Source organism: Mobula hypostoma, chromosome 13 (genome assembly GCF_963921235.1).
Source record: "Mobula hypostoma chromosome 13, sMobHyp1.1, whole genome shotgun sequence".
NCBI classification, from domain to species: domain Eukaryota; kingdom Metazoa; phylum Chordata; class Chondrichthyes; order Myliobatiformes; family Myliobatidae; genus Mobula; species Mobula hypostoma.
The window spans coordinates 67,463,171-67,487,613 of NC_086109.1; the positions used below are offsets into that span (position 1 = coordinate 67,463,171).

At 43.9% G+C, this 24,443-nt stretch overlaps 1 protein-coding gene across 9 annotated transcripts in view; it reads left to right on the plus strand.

Moving 5' to 3' along the window:
- sema4ba (sema domain, immunoglobulin domain (Ig), transmembrane domain (TM) and short cytoplasmic domain, (semaphorin) 4Ba) overlaps positions 1-24,443 on the plus strand; it is a 462,752-nt gene that overhangs the window by 184,476 nt on the left and 253,833 nt on the right. For 2 of the 9 annotated variants that reach the window (XM_063065887.1, XM_063065890.1), the window contains exon 3: positions 18,150-18,600. The exons of 4 other annotated variants lie outside the window; for them this stretch is intronic. The gene's annotated coding sequence lies outside the window, so the exon portion shown is untranslated. Of the gene's footprint in view, positions 1-7,854; positions 8,110-8,623; positions 9,090-18,149; positions 18,601-24,443 lie in introns of those variants that run through there. 3 more of the 9 variants (XM_063065894.1, XM_063065897.1, XM_063065901.1) reach the window with 3 other exon arrangements.

Sequence of the window (24,443 nt, forward strand, 5' to 3'; positions counted from 1 at the left end):
TATAGTAAGGCTGTGATGCTCATCAGATTATGACAGTAATAACTTTGTAAGATAAGGCCATTGTAGTCTTTAGCCTGAAGTAATGAGAGTACAATATTTTCAAAGCACAGTAAACAAGTGCAGCATTTCCCAATGCTGATTGACCAGAATTACAGAGAGAACAATAATAGACTTTAAAATGATAGGATTCCAAAATGTCTGTAGCATAATTCCAACAGATGTGTGTGACTTTAGCTGAATGCAAGAATTACTTTGGCGTGCAAAGCCTCATTTTGAGTTGAAAACCAAAAGTAAGTCCTGCAGATACTGGAAATAGGAAATATTAACACTATTTATTGCTCTTCACAGATACTGCCTAATCATTTGAGTATCCTCAGTATTGCTTTTATTCCCAATCTTGCCATTTGCTTTCAATGAAATCTGTGCTGCACTCTTAATGTGGAAAATTGTCCCAAGAAGCTTCATAAGTGTTAAGAATAAATAGATTCCAAACTACAAGAGGTATAATCAGCAAATGTTGCACACACTCAGCAGGTTGGGCAACATCTGTGGAAAGAGAAACAGTTCAAATTTCAGACCCTGAACCCATCATTGGAACAGAGAGAGATACTGGTACAAGGAGTCAAAAACTTGTTAAAGAGGTTTTAGAGGGTAGTGGTGGAGGGGTCTGGTAAAGAAAATCCAAAAGTTAAACAGTAGTTAACCATTTCATTGTGAGAAAGTTAAGGCAGTCGGTGCCATGCTTGGAGTGTTTGAAAATTTGGAGGAGCACAAAGATCTTCAATGGTATTCTCTCTTCCGCTTCCACTGGAGGGGAGTCGCAGCATCGTTTGAAGGACACACCAGACTGACCATAACTCCTGAATGCTAACTAGATATCCAGTGGATTACCAACTGTATTGATTATACAATTAACTCGGATTTTTAAATTGGGGACCTGCCGTGTGCTCCAAGCACTCAGAGTGATTTGTATCTATTGTTCGTTGTAAATCATGGTTCTACACTTGCTTGCACTCTTGGAAGCCACATCAAATCTCCCCTTGCTAAGGGTCCAGCAGATATTTTCCAGATACTTTTATGATTAGTAATCAAAACTTCCAAAGGAAATAAAAAGTACACCCCAGTATTTTAACGCTCCAATAGAAAATCTCCCAGGTGATATTTACAAGAGAGTCCTGGAGATGGAATTTACTTTGAGTGTAGAGTGTGAGTGTGAGTATGTGTGTGTGTGTGTTTGTGTATATGTTGAGGCTACTGTGTTAGGTACACCTGCTCATTAATGCAAATATGTAATCAATCAATCAATCAATCATGTGACAGTAACTTAGTGCATAAAAGTATGCAGATGTGGTCAATAAATTCTGTTGTTGTTCAAACCAAACATCAGAGTGGGGAAGAAATGTGATCTAAGTGACTTTGACTGAAGAATGCTTGTTGGTGCCAGACAGGGTGGGGGGAATGGGGAGGAAAATGTCTTATTAATGAGAGAGGTCAGAGGAGAATGGTCAGGCTGGTTTAAGGTGATAGGAAGGTGTCAGTATCTCAATTATCAAATGTTTTTGAAAGAAGTTCGCATGCACTTTATCAACAGAGAGAGCGAGGGGAACAGAGAGAGAAAGACAAATAGAGAGGGGGATAAAGAAAGAATCCAAATTTGAACTTGAATTAGGAAGGTGACAGGGTGCAGAAGGGCATTTCTGAATGCAGAATATGTTGAACCTTGAAGTGATGAGTTACTGTATGTGTGAGTATTTGTATGTATGAGTGTATGCTTGTTTGTGTGTCTCTGCTTCTATGTCTCTGTGAATTTGGATATACAGCCTTGAAACTGATTTCATTTATGATGGAATCTTACAATGAAATTGCTATGGAAGGATTGATTGTGAGGTGGGTCATCTGGGATAAGTGTAATTAAATATGCAAGAGTTCAGCCAAAGGCTAATGCCCTTGATATAATCATGAGAAGGACTTCTTCACCTTTACTACAGAGCGGTGGCGTATGACTAATGCAGAGGTAGACCTTTGCTGGTACATTAATTTCAATTAATTAGAATAGTTACGTGAGAGAGCTAACGTGTGCCCTTCCTGCCCCTTTAGAGAGCGTAAGGAAGAAACAGAACGCAAATTAATAATGTTGCAAAGTACACTTGGCTACCTTCGCTGCAATAGGAAACAATGCTGCTGTCTGTGATTTCTGGTGGAAGTCTCAGCACTTGCTAATGACTGCTTTACTAATCAATTGCTGTGCAATATCTGTTCATCCCTGTACCACGAAGTCTCGCTCCATCTCTTGTACAGTTGATCTCATATAATTTAAACCTCAACCTTAAGACAATAATTACTCTAAGAGACTATTCATAGGATGTAACTTGAATTGGCTGTTTGCAGTATGTTTGCCTGTATGATAGACATGACACTTCAGAGGGCTTGTATTTGTCCAATGGCTTTTAATATGTAGATCTGTTCCAAGTTGTTTTATTAAAATAAAGGGAAATGGTGCTGAGTTAGATGAGAGAAGTTTGGTTATAGGATAGATCATGACATGAAGCTTCTTATGGTATGGAATTTCAAAGGTTCAAAGGTTCATTTTTATCAAAGTGTACAGCACTAAAATTCTTTTTCTCCGGATAGCCATGAAACCAAGAAAGAGAAAGAATTGCAGCACAATCATCTACCCACAAATCCCCACCCACCCACACAAAAAAAAACGAACAGGCACATTGCCCCCCCCCCCAGATCCCCTAGCCCTGCGCACAAAAAAATGAGAAAGATCAGGTGAAAAACGTAGAATATAAAAAGCTGTAAGACTGAAAAAAAAAGTCTACAGTCCAAGTCCATATCCAAAACACAGAAAACCTGGGTAACATTTTCTGGGCACAGCGGCAGGCCCTTCCCTTTCATGTCGCAGATTGATCCCCAGTGATCAAAACGCAGACAGTCGATGCTCACCTTCCACATTTGCCTTGATGTTTCAATCTCCCTTGTCGCTTTGATCGGTGAACAATGGAAGCTTTAATTGGCGAAATGAAGCCAAACAACACCTTGCAGCTGTCCCGCGGCCTTCTCACCATGAAGTTTGCACACGCTGCCTCTGCCTCCCAGAATCCTCTCGGAGACTGCAGAGTGCTGAAACACCCGAACAGTCTCCAAACTACAGTATTTGCCTCGAGGTTTCAATCTCCCTCTGTGCTTTAGTAAGTGAATGATGGAAGCTTTAATTGGCGAAATGGAATCGAACATCAGCTGATGCCCTGTCCCACAGACTGCCTGTGGTCGCCACCTGGAATCCTCTCGGAGCTGCAGACCGCTGGAACAGCCAAACGATCACCAAACTGCAAATCACCAGCTCCAACAGTTCCAGAATCACATTCAAGATGAAAAAGAAACATAAAAGATGTAAAAGAAATGAGATATATGATTTCATTCTATCCAGAAGATGTCAATCAAAGGAAAGTTGTATGCAGGCACCATCTTGACCGGAAGTCCTGAGAGTGGCAAAGAGTGGAGATAAGACAGTTAAAGCTGCCTTGGTTGTATAACCAAGAGGTTGAAGTTACTTGGGGAGATATTTACAGTACCAGCAACCTGGGTTTTATTCCCCTTGCTGCCGGTAAGTTTGTACGTTTTCTCTTGACCGTGTGGGTTTCCTCCCACAGTTCAAATACATACCAGCTGGTAGGTTAAGTGGACATTGTAAATTGTCCCATGATTAGGCTGGGGTTAAATTCGGGGTTGTTGGGCAGTGTGACTCGAAGGGCCAGAAGGACCTATTCTGCGCTGTATCTCAAATAAATATATATTTATAGGCATCTGTTAATCTCATGAGACCATGGATTTGCACCTTGTAAGGTTTCCGGGGTGCAGGCCTGGCAAGGTTGTATGGAAGACCGGCAGTTGCCCATGCTGCAAGTCTCCCCTCTCCACGCCACTGATGTTGTCCAAGGGAAGGGCACTAGGGCCGATACAGCTTGGCACCGGTGTCGTCGCAGAGTAATGTGTGGTTAAGTGCCTTGCTCAAGGACACAACACGTTGCCTCAGCTGAGGCTCGAACTAGCGACCTTCAGATCACTAGACCGACGCCTTAACCACTTGGCCATGCGTCAACGCAACTCAAATAAATAAATAAATAAACAAACAAACAAATATTGTGCCAGAACTGATTTTGGATCATTTGGCAACCTGATATGACAGCAAATATGACAAAAGATTCAACAGGCAAGACAGCGTCTGTGAATAGAGAAACAGAGCTAGTGTCATCAATAATGTCTGCTGTTTCCCTTTCCATAGATACTGCCTGATTGTATCTAGTATTTTCTGTTTGTTTCAGGTGTCCAGTAGCTGCATTATTTTGCTTTTGGGTGTCTGTGGATATTTGCTATGGACTAATGGAAGAGTCCAAAATCTGACTGACAGTTCAGTGGGATGCATTGGGAGGGCTGCGCCCTTTGAAATAACTGCTGAAGTTAACACCCAACTGTCCTCTCAGATGAATATCAGAGCTGTGGAGATATCCCCCAGTGTTGGGCCAATATTTAACCCTCAGTTAGAACAAGATTCAATGATTCAAAGTAATTTATTATCAAAGTCTGCATACAGAGTGCATCTCTGAGATTCGCTGTCCCGCAGGCAGCCACGAAACAGAAATACCACGGAACCTGTTCCAAGAAAAACATCAGACACCCAAAGTGCAAAATAAAAGAACAAATTGTGCAAATGGCAAAAAGCGAGCGAATAACACAGAGAATATCAAACTTCAAACCAGTTGTATTCAATTCAGCGCCGTGCCCCTAGCCAATGCTGTTCTTATATACAAGGCCATTCTTCGCTGAAGCACCCGGTCCTTATCGATCACCCCAATCAAACTGCTCAAAAGCAGCAAAAAAGAGGAGTAACCAGAATCCAGGAACACATGGAAACATGAACCTCAAAGACCCGCCCCGCCCCCACCAAAACGAGTCCACAGCTTTGCCGATCAGTCCTTGCAATGTGAATCCCAAGACGTCTGCACTTTCCTCCAACAGTAGCTAGTGAGAGAGAGAAGAAGACTGGTCAAACGCAGGCAGACGGCGCTGCACACATGCCAGTCCTTTGCTCTCATCCTTGTCGACTGCAATCTTGCTTGATGCCTCAGTCAAATAGAAGCAATGGAGTCGATGGTAGGCTCACAGGCCACCAGGCCTCCAGGATGCAGATTCCGCTCCTAACCTCATCAAATTCCCTTGGAGGCAGCAAAGCACCAGTCCACTCAACTGGCCTGAAAACACACCATCAAAATGGAAATCACAGGTTCCAATCGCACGCAGATTAGTAGCAGAATCATTTTTGAAAGAAGAAGTAGTAAAAGAAGTAGATTTGTGACCTGTCAACAAGACCTCTCCGTTGGTCACATTGTTTGTTTGCGCCATTTTTGAAACACATTACCTACAAACAGTGTGCTGTGAGACCTTACTGCACACACTCAACGATTCAGGAACACTTTCTTCCGCTCTGCCTTCCAATTTCTGAACGGACATTGAACCCATGAACACTACCTCACTACTTTGTTATTTCCTATGCTGAATCTGAATCTGATTCTGGGTGTTTATTTGTCTTCATCTCCTGAACTGAAAAAGCAGACAACCTGGTTCTGAAAGTCTTTGGAACGTCCAAGAGCGATCTAATTCAAGTTCCAACTTGGATTATTTCTTTATCTCTCTCTCCTTGTTTGTCTCTCTCTCTCTCTCTCTTTGTTGATAAAATGCATGTGAATTTCTCCCAAAAACCTTTGCTATTTACAAAAGATTGAATAAGTATTTCTTGAGCAGGGTTTTAAGTTTGACTGTATTCGAGTGATGCATTAAACAAATTCTTATAATGAACATAACTACATATACTCTTCTCATTGCTACCATCAGGAAGTGATACGGAAGCCTGAAGACATAACGCTCAATGATTCAGGAACAACATCCTCCCCTCTGCCATTTGATTTCTAAATGGATATTGAACCCATGAACACTAACTTACAATTATTATTTCTGTTTTTTTGCACCACTTATTTAATTTAACTATTATATATCATTGGACATGTGATTAGGAAAGAGGAGTTATAATGCATGATAATTATGGGAAAGATTGAAGGGAAGAAAGCAAGAGGAAGACAAAGACAAATGATGATGGAGACAGCAGCCAGAGAATTTGAAATGAATACCAATGAATTGATCCACTTGATCCGAAACAGGAGTGTGTGGGCCATGGCAGTCAAAGCTCAAACTGGGCACGGTACCTGATGATGATGATGATGATGATTGTATATATACTGTAATTCACAGTTTATTATGTATTGCATTGTACTGTTGCTGCATTTACAAATTTCACGGAATATGCTGGTGGTATTAAACCTCATTCTGATTCTGATCCTAACCTTGCTAAGTGATTATGGGGTGTGGGGTGGGATCCTGCAAGTTTGCTCTCTCCACTTCCCCCTCTGTCCTCACCTTGCATGTCCTCATAATTAACTAAACCTCCATCATTAGCACATAATATCTTGGAGAATTGTGTAAATATTGCCTGCACTGTGCATTAGTGGAATTTGTGAGATCAACTACAGTGGGACTCCAGTTAATTGGGACACATTGGGACCAGTACGTTTTGGCCCAATTAAGCAGCAGCCGCAATCAGCCAAAATTTCACGGAAATAGTTTAAAAGGTATGAAAAAGACAAACTGAGTAACAAATGATATATTTAAATGAAATACAGAGCAAGTTAGAACACTACCACTATTACTGCAGTACTATAAAACTGTGCATTAGTTTCAGAGGAATTCATCCAGTGTATGCAATGAACAAAATCAGCACCTAGTTTGGATGGTGGACCAGCTTCATACAGTGCTATCAATGATTACATTTTCCAGATCTTCATTTTCATTGCGACATTCAAGGTGACTGTTGATACCTTCAAATTCTTCATAGTTCCTATCTTGTTGAAGTAGTGAAATTGTTTCATCTTCACTCCTGGCCCTTCCTGGCATCTCCAAGCCTGAATGCTTGAAACCGCAGCGAGCAAAACAGTTCTGAATTGTCTTGCTGCTTATTTCTCACCAACTATCAGCGACAAAACTCATGGCTTTTTGAACACCAATACACGCAACTGAGGCTATTTAAAAACTGTTTGCTCCAAACACGGTGTAGCGTCCAAATGCCTCACAAGCATGCGCGATGGACGCTAGTTAGAACATGTTCGGCACCAGTCTCCAGTCCCAGTGGAGCAGCATAGTGTACCAAATAAACGAAGGGAATCCCACAATTTTCTCGATTAGTTTTTGTTCTTTCAGAGTTGTCCCAAATAAGCAGCTACCCTGATTAACCGATAGCCCAATTAACCGGAATCCACTGTATTTTGAAAAATCATTGCAAACCTGGGTCATGTCTTGTAACTGACAGGTTAAATGCGAAAAGCAAAGTGGATCATTCAGAAATATCAGGCTCTCCTGCAATATAATCGGCATTGAACTGTGCATGTCGATACCCTAATGGGTTATAATTTATGAAACCAGCACTGGACTGCCGACTGTGGCGTGATTTAAAAGGGATAGATTGCGAGGTAGTAGACAATACATCACAATTTATTGTCCTCATAGGAAGCTGGAAGGGTGAAACAAAAATATGTCTCCGCCTGTCTGAATGAAAGGAACTGGCCAATAAGTGAAATCCTGAAAATTAATTACAAACATCAATTCTCGGCTTAATAAGTAACACAATTGTAATAGAATGAATTGGATAAAAGAGCTCAGCGATGGAGGGGATAATATGAAATTAATGGCTATGTAAATTACATTTTGCTCTGCAAATCCATCAGATGAAACTGGCCTTAGAGCAAGGATCGCAGTGTCAAGAGTGTCTGTTATTTGCTGTAGCTCCAAACCCATTACCACTCCTCTGGGATACGACAGTGAGATACCATTGGCAGGCTACAGAGTGCGACCCCCGCTTGTAATTTCAGTGAAGGCTCTTCGAGGCAATGTTCCCAGGAACAGCCCTTTTCAGCTCTTGCTTCTAGTGGCAGCCTGCTTTCATCAGACTGTCCAGAGGGAGTCCCAGACCACGTCCAGCTCCAGCCACACTAGCTTTCGGTAAGTGTGTGCTCTCCGAGCGGCCAGCCGGTGCTTTGATCACAGATGTTACAAATGCTTACGGGTGTGAGCACTTGCTCGCTGTTGTTGCTCCCTTGAATGAGGTTTGCTGCAGCCTTTCTGGATGCCATGGCGATAAAGTGGATCGCCTGCTGCTGTAGTAAGGTGCTGTAACCATGGTGAAAGCAGGGTTCCACCAATTGCTAACGAATGATAAGAAGGATTTCCTCTTGTCCTGTCAGCATGTGGAATTATCAAGCTGCTCTCATTAATAACCCAACGTTTTGTGTGTCTGCAACTGCTTCAAGTGAAGTTGGATTATTCTGATAGACAGCCTTCCTCTATTGTAACTGTGATGGAAATCAGGCTATTAATTGTGAGTATTCATCAATGCTAAAAAGATGTATTTTGTAAATCTGTGAGTTAGGTGGGTGGGGTGAGAGGAGATGTCCAGCAGGCTTTACTATAGAGAATTTTTCCAATCCATTCAGCTACCTGTCACAGATTCCTGAGAATTTTCTATTCCGTAGAAGCTTTGTGGGGAAAAAATGTACTCATACATTGCTCCTACGTATGAACAATAACTTGGCTGGCTCTTAGTTGTCTGGCATTTACAAGGAAATCGCTAGGCTTTTAATGCCTTATTTTCAATTCACTGTGCATGTAGCCTAAGAGTAATCAGCACTAATTCTTCTGTCTGCCACAGAGTGGCATCATTGTGGCTGGAACCGAAAAGGATTGTTCTGGGAGGAACAGGCAGTTTGTCCCAGGTCTTCCTTCGTGCTTGCTTCGGGTTTCACTAACTGCACATCCAAGACTGCCTTCTGGGGTGGCAGAGTGCTGCTGCCCTCAGAGCTCTTGTGATCCTGGTTCAATTCTGACCTCTGCTTGTTGGCCGTGTAGAGTTTTCACGTTTTCTCCATTCCGAGCAGGTTTTCTCCGGGTACTCCAGTTTCTTCTGATGTACCAAAGACGTAAAGGTTGGTAGGTTGCTTGGCCATTGTGATTTTCCCTTCGTGTGTAGGTGAACAGAGGCATCAGGGAGAGCTGATGGGAATATGGTGAGATTAAGTTACAGGGCAAAATCAGGGAAGAAGGGGATTGCTGTGTGATATATCTGGCTTTAGACTCAATGGGCAGAAATGCCTCTGAAGTTATAAGCAAACATGAGGGGAAAAGTGAAATGTACGTGAAATATCCTTTCTGATTGTGTGCTTTGCATGGAGAGTGCTTGATCATAAGAACGGAACAAAGGGCTGAATAATATGGGTGCATTTTAGAAGAGGACAAGTCAAGAAAGCTGATACCATCACCTTCTCAAGGAGTATTAGGGTGAGCAATACGTGTTGGTCTCTTTGGTGAACTCCAGAATGAATATTAATAAAATTACAAGCGTGGAAGGTGCATCCTCAAACATGCAAGTGAAATGAATAGTTCTACCAAGAGAGGCTAGAAACTACATTTCTGGGAATTCAGAAGAACCACGACCGTATGCAAGCATATGGCATTCTGTGATAGCCTGACAAGGTAGATGTTGAGGTGTTTTCACTGGGTGGGAGAGTCCCAAACAAGGGGACAAAGCTGCAAAATAAGGGAACAGTCATTTCAAACTAAAGTGTGTAGAAACGTCTTCTTGCAAAGTGTGGTGAGTGCCTGCACTTCTCTGCCCTAGAGGGTGGTGGAGGCTGGATCACTGCATATATTTAAGGTGGATAAATATTGGAGAGATTGAGGAATTGTGGGTTCTGGGGATCCGGCACAAAAGCGGAATTGAATTTGTATATATTTTACAATGGCTCAGGCTTGAGGGGCCGAGTGGCCTACTCCTATTTTCTTGTGCTCTAATGAAGTAAGGCAGGAGAAAAATCAACATAGATCCATGTAGTATATAATCACACATTAGTGTTTTGAGCCACAGTGCTGACTGTAATTAATTTAGATTGACACTAAATTTACTTGCTCCTTGAGGGCCATGTAGAAGCTGCACAATATTTAAAACTGTTAATGGAAAAGGTTTAAAATAATAAGTAAAACAACTTGGAAGCTCCTCGTCAGTGGATGTTGGTGAGGGTTTCATACATACAAGAATTTGTTTGGGGTGGTGATGTTTAACAAGTGGGGGCCATGTTGCGTATAGGGATACAGCTGCTGTTTACGACAAGTATATTGTCATCTATGGAGATGAATTGGAATATAGGCAATGCATGATCTTTTGATGTCATGTGTTGGAGCAGGTTGCCACACGTCATTCCATTTGCAGCAAATCCACATCTGAGGCAACATCTATCATCATAGATCCTCACCATCTGGCCTGTGTCATCTTCTTGCAGTTACCTTCAGGCAAGAGGTACAGAAGCCTGAAGTCCCACACCACCAGGTTCAAGAACAGCCACTTTCCTTCAGCTGTTTAATTCCTGAAGCAACTTACACGACCCTAATCACTACCCCATGGTAGTAACATTATGACCACTTTTCACTAGAATGGGCCTTGTTTTATGTTGTTCTAATTCTGTTCTTCCTTGTATAAATTTATACAATTCATGTTTTTGTTGTGAAAGTTTTGCATCTGATACTTTGTGCCTATCGTGCTGGTGTAAGCAAGATTTTCAATGTACCTATGCATTTTTCTACTTGTGTATATGACAATGAACTCATCTTTGACATTTTTCCACACCAGCTCCGTGAGGATTTGTACGTTGAGAGGCAAGAAAGTGTGGTTTGTGGAGGCTTTGTTTGCAAAATTACTTTCTCTATTCTCATGTCAATGCCTGACTCAAGAAATCTGACAGGAACATGGATTTGCCACGCCTTAGACTGGGAAATGAGGAGGCAGAGAAAATATTAAATCCCAAAACTCAGATTTAAAAGTTATACTTATTTTTATCTGTGACTCGTAAATAAAAGATATTTTGCACATGCTTTAAAATGTTTGCACCTTGATGTCAGTCAAGTGTGAGGTGCATTTTTGCTAATGTGCATGAAACTTCATTCGAAGAGCTGGGATATATGACTCTTGCTTTTCACTCAGTAAAGAGCAAGGGTCCTGGGTCATACAAAGTAAATCAAGCAACAATGAGGGGGTGCACACGTGGTTTAACAGGTCCTCTGTCGGAACTTGGACCTTCACCACACCGAGTCCTCTGCACTGGTTTCCCTCTGTTGTGAGGGAGCTGCATTGTGCATCCACTCACACCCTCTATTCAACCCTTTGTCTCTCTTTCTACTCCCCATGACCACCACCCAGCTTTGCCCCTTTCCTTCTGATTTCCACACTCCATATCCTTTAACTTCATTCTGTATTAATCACTACTGTAAGGAGTTTGCTTCAGCAGCTCCAGCCTGTTTCTACAGCATTTATGTGGCTGGGCCAGTGGAGTCTCTGTCCATTGTTGACCCAGGAAGTGGGGAGACTTGATGAGGTTGTCATTTATGACCTACCCCGGTTACTCTTGGCAACAAATGGAGGGTGCTTCCTGAACAGTTCCAATTTGTTGCTGGTTTTGCTTGAGAGTGCAGTTAGGTAGAAACTTCTCACATTATGACCCAACTGTGATAAAGGAAATACAGTATGTGCCCCAATGGTTAGGAGTCACAGCATGAAAACAGGCCATTCAGCCTCCCATGTCAATACTGACCAGTGGGCACTTATCCATACTAATCTCCAGCACTTGGTCTCCTATGCAGGGACAATTCAAATGCTTATCTAATACTTACTAAATGCTGTCAATGACTTCTTCCACAACTTAGTAGTGTAGAGAGAGAGTGCATGGATCTCTCAAGGTTGTCAGGCAAGTTGATAGGACAGTTTAGAAGGCATAAGGTGTGTTGGTTTTCATTAATCGGATTAGAAAACATGTCTTATGTGAAAAGGCTGAGCGAGCAGGAGCTTTTTTCCAACACAAAAACATCTTCAGATGCTGGAAATCCAAAGCAACGCACACAAAATGCTGGAGGAGCTCATCAGGCCAGGCAGCATCTATGAGAAAGAGTAAACAGTTGACGCTTGGGCCGAGATCCTTCATCAGCTCCTCCAGTATTTTGTGTGTGTTACCAAAGGCATTTCCCCTCCTGTGGATTGAAAGATCTCTGGGTGAAAAAGGTTGCTTTCAGATCCCCTCTAAATCCCTCACCCTTTACCTTAAACCTACATCCTCTAATTTTAGCAACACACATCAAAGTTGCTGGTGAATGCAGCAGGCCAGGCAGCATCTCTACGAAGAGGGACAGTCGACGTTTCAGGCCGAGACCCTTCGTCAGGACTAACTGAAGGAAGAGGTAGTAAGAGATTTGAAAGTGGGAGGGGGAGGGGGAGATCCAAAATGATAGGAGAAGACAGGAGGGGGAGGGATGGAGCCAAGAGCTGGACAGGTGATTGGCAAAGGGGATATGAGAGGATCATGGGACAGGAGGCCCAGGGAGAAAGACAAGCGGGGCGGGGGGGGACCCAGAGGATGGGCAAGGGGTACAGTCAGAGGGACAGAGGGAGAAAAAGGAGAGTGAGAGAAAGAATGTGTGTATAAAAATAAATAACGGATGGAGTACGAGGGGGAGGTGGGGCACTAGCGGAAGTTAGAGAAGTCGATGTTCATGCCATCAGGTTGGAGGCTACCCAGACGGAACATAAGGTGTTGTTCCTCCAACCTGAGTGTGGCTTCATCTTTACAGTAGAGGAGGTCGTGGGTAGACATGTCAGAATGGGAATGGGATGTGGAATTAAAATGTGTGGCCACTGGGAGATCCTGCTTTCTCTGGTGGACAGAGCGTAGGTGTTCAGCGAAATGGTCTCCCAGTCTGCGTCGGGTCTCGCCAATATATAGAAGGCCACATCGGGAGCACCGGACGCAGTACATCACCCCAGCCGACTCACAGGTGAAGTGTCGCGTCACCTGGAAGGACTGTCGGGGGCCCTGAATGGTGGTGAGGGAGGAAGTGTAAGGGCATGTGTAGCACTTGCTCCGCTTACAAGGATAAGTGCCAGGAGGGAGATCAGTGGGGAGGGATGGGGGGGACAAATGGACAAGGGAGTCGCGTAGGGAGTGATCCCTGCGGAAAGCGGGGGGGGGGCGCGGAGGGAAAGATGTGCTTAGTGGTGGGATCCCGTTGGAGGTCCCTCCCCCTCCTGTCTTCTCCTATCATTTTGGATCTCCCCCTGCCCCTTCCACTTTCAAATCTCTTACTAACTCTTCCTTCAGTTAGTCCTGACGAAGGGTCTCGGCCTGAAATGTCGACTGTACCTCTTCCTAGAGATGCTGCCTGGCCTGCTGCGTTCACCTGCAACTTTGATGTGTGTTGCTTGAATTTCCAGCATCTGCAGAATTCCTGTTGTTTGCGTCCTCTAATTTTATCTACCTCTGACATAGGGAAAGGTTTCCTGCAGTCTGCCCTATGTATACCTGACAGAGTGAGGGGTATGATGCTCTCTGTGTTAAATGTGCCTGTATTTCCAGTCTTTTCATTGTGAATATTCTTTGGGAGGTGTAGGGAGGAATACAGGAAGTGTATCATGAGATGACAGTTGTTTAAACAAAGTGAAAACTGATGTCGCTAGCCCCTATCTGTTAGCAATTTGAGTGGCAGTGCAAGGGCAGCTGATTCAGAACAGGGATGGTAACAGGCTGACTCAGGCAGGATATTACTGTGGCTTTAATTAAAATGTAATTTAATTTAATCTGCCCTCCAGTTCCTCAGTGGGTGGGTCTGGGTCTGAATCCCCTTACTTAATGGGAAAGGATGAACCATAGTTCTTTTGAAATTTAGAGAGCTTCTCCCAGCTGAGCCTTACTGTTTTTAGGTTATTAAATTGCAGACAGTAGAAATCTTGATCCTAAATGTTAAGTTAAGAGCTTAATGATTTGAGGGGTTCATCTGGGAGATATATGCTGTTTGTGCCTTTCAGACTAAACAGCGGAGGATTAGAACAAAGATTTCATTGAAACCGATCATAATTTCATTAGAGCAAGAGTATTATAACCGTGAAGTTTGGAGTCCTCTGCTGCCAGAATCAAAGAGTTGGGCTCTGATGCTCCAACCTCATCTCCAACAAAGTCCCTACAACATCCCCCTGGATCCACTCACTTGTTGATATATCTAGCCATTCACAAAACTCTTGCCAGGGCTCCAGTTATCTCACTTCTTTCCCCTCCCCCTCCCTCTCCCCCTCCCCTTCCCCTCCCCCTCTTTCTCCCTCTCCCTCTCTCCCTCCCTCTCCCTCACCCTCTCCCCTCCCCTTCCTCTCCCTCTCCCCCTCCACTCCCTCTCCCCTCCCCTCCCTCTCCCCCACCCTTTCCTCTCCCCCTCCCCTCCCTCTCCCCCTCCTTTCTCTGTCTTTTCCATTATCTTTTTTGTTTCTCACCCCCTCACTCTTTCTCACTGACTCTGACATCCCTTCCTCCCACTTTCTCCCAAACTCTTCCCCATCCTTCCCACCTTCTTTCTCCCCTCTCTTTCTCACTTCTCTTTCTCCCCTCTCTTTCTCACTTCTCTCCCTCTCTTTCAACCCTCTTCCCACCCACTCCATATTTCTCCCTTCCACTACCTCTCTTCTCTCCATTTCCCTGCTTCCTCTATCTCGCTATTCTTTCTCCGTCTTTTTCTCTCCTGTTCCTTCCACCCTTTCTTTCACTTCCCTCCATCCCCTTCTCCCTCCCCTTGCTTTCTCCCCCCGTCTATCCCCACCTCCCATGACCTTTCTCTCACTTCGCTTTCACTGAACTGCACATAGTGTTAGGACAACATACATCAAAGTTGCTGGTGAACGCAGCAGGCCAAGCAGCATCTGTAGGAAGAGGTGCAGTTGACGTTTCAGGCTGAGACCCTTCGTCAGGACTAACTGAAGGAAGAGTGAGTAAGGGATTTGAAAGTTGGAGGGGGAGGGGGAGATCCAAAATGATAGGAGAAGACAGGAGGGGGAGGGATAGAGCCAAGAGCTGGACAGGTGATAGGCAAAAGGGGATACGAGAGGATCATGGGACAGGAGGTCCGGGAAGAAAGACAAGGTGGGGGGGGACCCAGAGGATGGGCAAGAGGTATATTCAGAGGGACAGAGGGAGAAAAAGGAGAGTGAGAGAAAGAATGTGTGCATAAAAATGAGTAACAGATGGGGTACGAGGGGGAGGTGGGGCCTTAGCGGTAGTTAGAGAAGTCGATGTTCATGCCATCAGGTTGGAGGCTACCCAGATGAAATATAAGGTGTTGTTCCTCCAACCTGAGTGTGGCTTCGTCTTTACAGTAGAGGAGGCCGTGGATAGACATGTCAGAATGGGAATGGGATGTGGAATTAAAATGTGTGGCCACTGGGAGTTCCTGCTTTCTCTGGCGGACAGAGCGTAGATGTTCAGCAAAGCGGTCTCCCAGTCTGCGTCGGGTCTCGCCAGTATATAAAAGGCCACATCGGGAGCACCGGACGCCTTATATTCCGTCTGGGTAGCCTCCAACCTGATGGCATGAACATCGACTTCTCTAACTTCCGCTAAGGCCCCACCTCCTCCTCGTACCCCATCTGTTACTCATTTTTATGCACACATTCTTTCTCTCACTCTCCTTTTTCTCCCTCTGTCCCTCTGAATATACCTCTTGCCCATCCTCTGGGTCCCCCCCCCTTGTCTTTCTTCCCAGACCTCCTGTCCCATGATCCTCTCGTATCCCTTTTGCCTATCACCTGTCCAGCTCTCGGCTCTATCCCTCCCCCTCCTGTCTTCTCCTATCATTTTGGATCTCCCCCTCCCCCTCCAACTTTCAAATCCCTTACTCACTCTTCCTTCAGTTAGTCCTGACGAAGGGTCTCGGCCTGAAACGTCGACTGCACCTCTTCCTACAGATGCTGCTTGGCCTGCTGCGTTCACCAGCAACTTTGATGTATGTTACTTGAATTTCCAGCATCTGCAGAATTCCTGTTGTATAGTGTTAGGACAGCCTACCTCTTCTTTCAGACTCCAGTACATCTAGCGTAGGAGCATGAAGGAAGATTTCATAGAGCTATGCAAAATTATGAAAGGCGTGGATAGGATAAATGCATGCAGGTTTTTTGCACTGAGGTTGGGTGAGACTGGAACTAGAGGTCATAGGTTAAGGGTGAAAGCTGAAATATTTAAAGGAAATATGAGGGAGGGATTTCTTCATGCAGAGGATGGAGAGTGTGGAATGAGCTACTACTGCAAGTGGTGGAGTCGGGTTTGACTTCAAAATTAAGACAAATTTCGATAGGTACATGGAAGGACGGATATCGAGAGCTTTAGTCAGGGTGCAGGTCAATGGGTCTAGGAAGGTTAATAGTTTGGCATGAACTAGATGGGCCAAGGGGCCTGTTTTTGTGCTGTAGTGTTCTATGACTCTATAATTCATGAGTATTTCACACTGTGCTGGGATTTTAACCTTGTTCTTCCAGTGAGGATGGTGTACGGAAGCTAAGTACAATTACTGTTCCTGCTGACCTATCTTCAGTGTGAACGCCAAACGGCTTCCTGGGATAGTCCACAACCTCTTCAAAAGTGGATTAAACTTCTGAAGTGTTGAATTTCTGTAACGGAGCTAATATGCAGGTGGTCAGGCTATCAGACTGCATTTGACGACTACTAGATATTTTGCTTCAAAGAAGCGAAAAACTGCTGAAGATTTTAGAAATCTGAAATAAAAACAGAAAACTTTGGAAATATTCAGGTCATGATAGATAGACAGGACATGCCTATACCAGAGGGCATACATTTTAAGTTGAGAGGAGTCAATGGTAATGTGAGGACCTGGAGTGGGCTACCAGGAGTGGTGTGGAGGTAAATCTGGTTGAGGCAAATAAGAGGGTCCTAGGTAGGTACATGAATGTCCATGGAATGGAGGGATATGGACATTGTTTAGGCAGAAGGGATAAGTTGCTAGTTTATTATTTCAACACAACATTTTGGGTCACGTGTGTGTACTTGTTCTATGTTCTATGTTCTCAACAGGTCAAGCAGCAACTGTAGAGAGAAGAACAGTTGAACTTTCAGGCAATAACTTCTCATTCAGTGTGCAAGGGCATTGCAATCAGCACTGTGCTCATGGGGAGTGTATGTTGGACATGGAGTTTGGACCAGCTCATTGGTTGACTTCTCCCTTTTCCGGCTGAAATTTTTAATCAAAGGACTATCTCTTGACATTTCGTGCTTCCTCAGTGCTGCCATGTATTGCCAGTACCTAGAAGCTCCAACAAATTACTTTGCCCATGGCCACTTGACTCACCAAATAAACGATAGTCAGCGCAGTAGATGGTCACGATGAGAGCTGAGCAGCAGCACTGTGCAGGAAGTCAGCAGCTCCTTTCCCGAGTCCTGAAGAAGGGTCTTGGCCTGAAACATCTACTGTTTATTCACTTGCGTAGATGCTGCCTGACCTGCTGAGGTCCTCCAGCATTTTGTGTGTGGTTGCTTTAATTTTCCAGCATCTGCAGGCTTTCACAGACAAGAGAAAATCCGATGAAGGGTTTCGGCCTGAAACATCGACTGTACTCTTTTCTGTAGATACTGCCTGGCCTGCTGAGTTCCTCCAGCGTTCTGCATGTATCTGCAGACTTTCTTCTGTTTATGATTTGCAAATCCTTTGCCGAGCTGCTTTGGTTCCCCGTCCTCTTCCTCGTTCGAGTGGATTCTCTCATTTCCAACACCAGGTGCTAGCAAGTGGGCTGAAGGGCCTACTTTTGTTCTGTATCTCTCTATGATTCTCTGAGGCTGAACTTCGGAATCAGTGTTACAGCTACAACACTGAGATCCAACAAGTGGTACCTTTTACTGAATAGCTCGGAATCAGAATCAGGTTTAATATCGCCTGCGTATGTTGTGAAACTTGTTAACTGTGCAGCAGCAGTACAATGCAATACATGATAATAGAAAAAAAATCCCGTAAGCTACAAAAATATACATATATATGAAATAGTTAAATAAATATTTATTTAATATGTACAAAAATAGAAATAAAACATTTGTGAGGTAGTGGTCATGGGTTCAATGTCCATTTACAAATCGCATGGCAGAGGGAGAGAAGCTGTTCTTGAATCATTGACTTTGTGCTTTCAGGCTTCTGTACCTCCTTCCTGATGGAAACAATGAGAACAAGGCATGTCCCGGGTGATGGCAGTCCTTAATGATGGATTCCGCCTTTTTGAAGCATTACCCCTTGAAGATGTCTTGGATGCTACAGAAGCTAGTGCTCATGATGGAGCTGACTGTTTACAACTCTCTGCAGCTTACTTCGATCCTGTGCAGTAGCCCCCACCATCTCCCCCATACCAGACAGCGAAGCAGTCAGTTAGAATGTTCTCCACGGCACATCTGTAACAATTTGCAGTTGTTTTTGGTGACATCCCAAAGCTCCTCAAACTCCTAATGAAATATTGCCACTGTCATGCTGTATCGGTGGGATTTTTTTATTCCTGAAAGATTGCATGCGCAGTGTGGGATTTGTTGCTGTTACTGGAATACAGTGCAAGTACTGCTGAATGAAAACAATTATCTGTCTAACTGATAGGTGGGTCTGTATTATTTACTAGTGAAAAGCAGCCAAACTGGCTTTCGGCCTTTTATTCTGAAGTAACTAAAATTAAATAGTAACGCCAAAAGTCAAGTTTGACTGTTGCCAAATCAGTTCTGCCAAGGGGTCTCGGGCCGACGTGTCGACTGTACTCTTTTCCATAGTTGCTGCCTGGCCTGCTGAGTTCCTCCAGCATTTTGTGGCTGTTGCGTTCACTCAAGGTGGTGTGTTTATCTGATGCTTTGCTTATCAACAAAACCCATGATCAGCCATGATGTTCACCTTACACTTATGCTAGTCCATTCTCATTAACTCAGGACATGGTTATCCCTGACAAGATCATAGTTCAGCTGAGTTGTGGGTCAGAACTTCAGTGGGAATAGTGTGGGGACAAAGTCATGCCCAGGTACTTAGCAGGCAGAACTATCAGGAACGTTGTTGTTGTCATTGCCCGTTGATTAACAAAGCACCGATCATCTGCTGGTGCTCCTGCTAAACACTGGTAAATTGTGCTGCAGTCTGTCACTGTCTTCTGCTGACCACTGGACCTCTGTTAATATAACTTGTTGTAAAAGGAGGTAGTTAAAATCTACCTAGTTTCTTACCAGCCATATTCTGAACTGAACTCCAGTGAGATGCAAGAGCTCCTGAAGTGGGGTCTCATGGGTGTGACATTGGCTCCACTGTCAGGACACGGGATGATTGAGTTAACACTTTTACTACTCTGCTCCTTCTGTGCCAGTCTGTCAGCCAGCTGAGCTGTCACCACGCTGAGGCAAGGCGTATGGCCCAGTGCTGATAGCTGGCAAGTGCAGAGTTGCTTGAGGCCATCCGGCAAGGCCCCTGTGGCCTGCTGCACTGCAAGGAGCAGTCCTCCCGCACCCATGCAGCCAGCCGCTCTGGGGCACTGGAGAACAGCAGTGAAATGAAGATGTGCGTGCAAAGGCCAGACAATGGGGGATTCTACAGTTGTGACAAGGGTTTTGCCATGATGAGCTAAACATACAGTTTAATATTTGAGATTCATGTGCATTCTGTATTCAGCTTTCAGCCCTCTGTGACATGGTTCCTTCCTTGACCAACCTACCCTTTTTCTGAAATGCTATCGGCTTCTCAGTTTCTTTTCCTTCACAAACATTACCTCAGCAGTATTGCAAGAACTGTTCCTTGGTCTACCCACTTCCTCACTGCAAGCTATCCTAGGGTCATTTTCCTTGAAGTATAATTATGGTTCTGAGACACTCTTGTGAAACTCAGTGTCACAATGGCCTTCCCTTAATTCCCTGCTCTTTATCAAATTACGGTATTGCTTTGCACTGTTGTAACTATATGTTATAATTATGTGGTTTTTGTCAGTTTTAGTCTTGGTCTGTACTGTGTTTCTGTGATATACTGGAGGAACATTGTATCATTTCTTAATGCATGCATTTCTAAATGACAATAAACGAGGACTGGGTGTCCTCATAATCTAAAAAAAATCTAATTGACTTCTCCATTGCCTCTGTGCCATCCAGTTGGGCAATTTCCAGTGGTGAACCATTCAGTTGAAGAATACTAAGACCACGGTATTGTACTGGCCCCCAGGAAGGCTATTGGTGTCTTCAATCTGTCACTAACCTCTGGTGTCACAGCACCTTAATTTCTGCAACAGTGCATTATTTTTAATAAGAGCTGACCTGCTTACACTACGACATTTATTAATTAGAAGAGTGATGTAATACGCTTTCAGCAGCGACTGCTCCCTCCACGATTCCCTTGTTCATTCGTCCCTCCCCACTAATCTCCCACCCGGCACGTGTCCCTGCAAGCAGCCCAAATGCTACACCTCCATATTCACGTTCACCTCATCTCCATTAGGGCCCAAAACAGTACTTCCAGGTGAGGCAACACTCACCAGCGAATCTGCTGGGGTTGTCTGTTGTGTCCGGTGCTCCAGATGTGGCCTCCTCTATGTTGGTGAGACCTGTCGTTAATTAGGGGACCACTTCACTGAGACACCTGCTCCAACGACAACAAGCTGAACCTCCCAGTGGCCAAACGTTACCATTCTGATTCCCATTCCCATTCCAACATGTCGGACCGTGGCCTCCTCTTGTGCCAAGATGAGGCCATCCTCAGGGTGGAGGAGCAACACCTTATGTTCCACCTGGGGTAGCCTCCAACCTGATGGCATGAATATCGATTTCTCCTTCTGGTAAAAAAAAATCCCCCCCCCCTTCACTATTCCCCGCTGACCTTTTAACTCTTCTCACCTGCCTATCATTTACCCCTGGGTCACCTCCTCCTTCCCTCCTTCCCTTTCTCCTATGATCCACTCTCCTCTCCTATCAGATTCTTTCTTCTCTAGCCCTTGACTTTTGCCACCCATCTGTCTTCATCTATCACCTTCCAGCTAACCTCCTTTTCCTCCCCCCACCTTTTTATTCTGATGTCTTCCCCATGCCTTCTCAGTCCTGAAGAAGGCTCTCGGCCTAAAACATCGACGTTTGATTCATTTCCACAGATGCTGCCTGACCTGCTGAGTTTCTCCAACACTTTGTCTGTGTTGCTTTGGATTTCCAGCATCTGCAGACTTGTGTTTATGATTTGACACTCCTCCAGTTCAGAGATGGCATTTTGAACTTTTGCTTCAGGCGTTTGGATGTAGATAGAATTGTGCACTTTGTGAAGGACTATGGTTTATAGACTGGAGACATAAGAGATTGTAGGTGCTTGAATCTGAAACAAAAGGAACAGAGTGGGTCAGGAGCAACTGAACTGGATAAAAGGTTTTTATCCAAAGCATCTTCACCCACTGAATTCCTCCAGCAGCTCATTTGATGCTATCATTTATAGGTTGTTGTTTCCCTCTTCTGAGAGAATCAACCAGTTTACTTCACCCTCAAGCCAGTGTCGAGGAAGTAATTAGTCATTTTGGGACAACACTTGGCAGGAGATAGAATTGACTGAAATCTCCATCAACCAGTAAACTTTTCTTGCTCAATGCTTTCATTTGCAATCTGGGCTCTGGCCCCAACAGGAAAGGTAGAGACGATGTATTACTGATGGCTGCCAGGACCATGGTTTAAACAAAAAATTGCAAAATAGGAGACGAAGCTTTCACAGCTCTGAGTTTGCATCGTTGATGGAATATTCAAGACAAAACTTCTAGGAAATACAAAATGTGTTTGGAGAACGGATGATTGGGCAGCTTGGATACAGCGTGGGAAAACTCTGCTATTGTATTATGTTCTGGTGTGGCTGTGTTGTCCCCAAAGAGATATTCCGACCAGCCACAGATTTGGGCTACGGCAAGATTATTTTAATCAAATTAACCCACTTCTTTTGGTGGGAACCACCCTGCATACACTCAGGTTAATGTAATTCAGCTAAGTCTAATTTACACACTGATGTACTAGTATCTACTGCAATTCAATAATCAGAGTATTAACACACTCAAAAAAAAATTGTTTCGATAACTAATGTATACAAAGTTTAAGTTCATATCCACATACCATCTGAGTGCATATCAAGATACCACGACCAATTATAGTGCTTATTATTCTTTTATAACTAATTAGAAAGTGGTATTGCATGTTTGGGTTCCTAACTGACCACAGAAGTATTTATTCATTCATAATGTGCCATGTTGTCTGACTTGGGCGATCATGGTTTTTCTATGACCATGACTGTTCTTAGCAAATTTCTCTGCAGAAGTGGTTTACCATTGCCGCCTTCTGGGCAGTGTCTTTACAAGACGGATGATCCCAGCTATCATCAGTACTCTTCAGAGATTGTCTCCCTGGCATTAGTGGATGCATAACCAGGACTTGTGGTATGCTCCAGCTGCTCATACAACCATCCATCACCTACTCCCATGCCTTTACCTGACCCTGGTCTGGGCTAAGCAGCTGCTACACTTTGCCCAAGGCAGGCTAGTGGAGGAAAAGGAGTGCCTTAAACCTCCTTTGGTAGAGACAAATCTCCACCCTGCCACCCAAACTAGAAGTCCAATGTAGGAAAGACCAACATTGAGACCCTTGTAATGCTCAGCTAGCTCCAGTGGACAGGCCATGTCATTCACACGGCTGTCACCAGACCCGTGAAATAGGCACTCTATTCTGAGCTCGGTCATGACAAGAGATTACCAGGTAGACTTTGACTTTGCAGTCCTTTCTGGCTGCAGGGGCAGGAATGGGATAAACTAAGCAATTACCTGCTAGTTTAACTTCAGTGGTGAGGAAAGTATTGGAATCCATTCAAAAGGATAGCATGAATCTACATTTAGAAATGTACATACTAATCAGGGAGATTTAGCATGAATTTGTTAATGGAAGATCATATCACTCAAATAAATACTTTAAGGAAGTGACAGGGATGTTCAATCAGGACGGTGTGTTTGGACAAGATAGTCTTGGCAGGCTGGATGGAAAAGTGAAGGCTGACAGAATCCTAAGGAGAGTGGCAAATCAGATCCAAAATGGTCTCAATGGCAGATAGTAAAGAGTGATGGTTGAGTGGCTGGATGCCTGTAGGATTCCTCTGGACTCACTACTCAGTTTAATGCTTTTTGTAATTTATATTAACGATTTCAACCTGAATATAGGGGCATGATAAGATGATTTGTAAATGATGCAAACAGTGACCACGTACTTGACAGTGAACGTGAAAACTTCAGATTGCATGAAGATAGAACAGTGCAATTGCAAGGTCATTGGAGCTACTGACTCTCAGCTCCAGCGATCTGGTTCAGTCCTGGTGTTTGGCGCTGTCTGCCAGGAGTTTGTATGTTCTTTCCATGATTTGAGTTTTCTTCCAGGTGCTCCAGTTTTCTCACACTTCTCAAAAACATAGAGTCATAGAAAGGTACAGCGCTGAAACAGGCTCTTTGGCCCGTCTAGTCTGCGATGAACCATTTAAACTGCCTACTCTCATCAACCTGCTGGTTGCCTGGTTAATTATCCATGACAAATTGCCTCTGGTATCTAGCTGAATGACAGATACTGCAGGGAGTGGACAGGAATGAGGCGGGAATGAAATGGGATTAATTTGAGGGGGTTGATGGTCAGTGTATTCTTGGTGATGTGACGATTCTGACTTTGTGCAGTGACTGTTCAGATAAAGATGGTCTGGTCATTTAGTGGAAAAAGGGCCAATTGAATATAATCCAGAGAATTGTGGTGGATTAAGCTTTTGGGGAGAATCAAAAAGGCAAGGAAAAGTACAACAAATGTTGAATATGTGACCACTAATCCACGAAGGTAGAGATACAGATCAACAAAGTTATTAAACAAGCAGATTCGAGGCTTTCCTTTGTTAATTGAGACATTAGAACACCGAGTTATGCTGGAAATGTGTACCAACAATATTTCTGTCACAGGTTCAGTAATGATTACAGGTTTGGTCACCATTTTACCAGAGAGGGCACTGAGGAGATTTATGAAGATGCTGTAAAGAGCTGAAAAATTTACCCACGACAACATAATGGATTGGCTGGAATTCTTCTCTTTGGAACAGTGAAGCCTGAGCAAGTACTCAGTTGAGGTGTATAAAATACATGAGGGATGTAGACAGAGTAAATAGGTAGGATCTTTTTCTGTCAGCACAGAGGTTAGAAACTGGGATAGGGAACATAGATTTAAAAGAATTGTTGAGTGGAGAGGAGAGAAATTTTTTTTTAACTTGGAGCATGGGATGAGAATGGGAGTATGGTCTGGTCTTTACTGCCTGAAAGAGAAGTGGAGGCACAAACCCTCTTCACATTTGAGGGTGTCGCTTTGGATTTCCAGCATCTGTAGACTTTCTTGTGCTAATGATATATATGTTTTATATATATGATAAATATATTTTATATATTCATC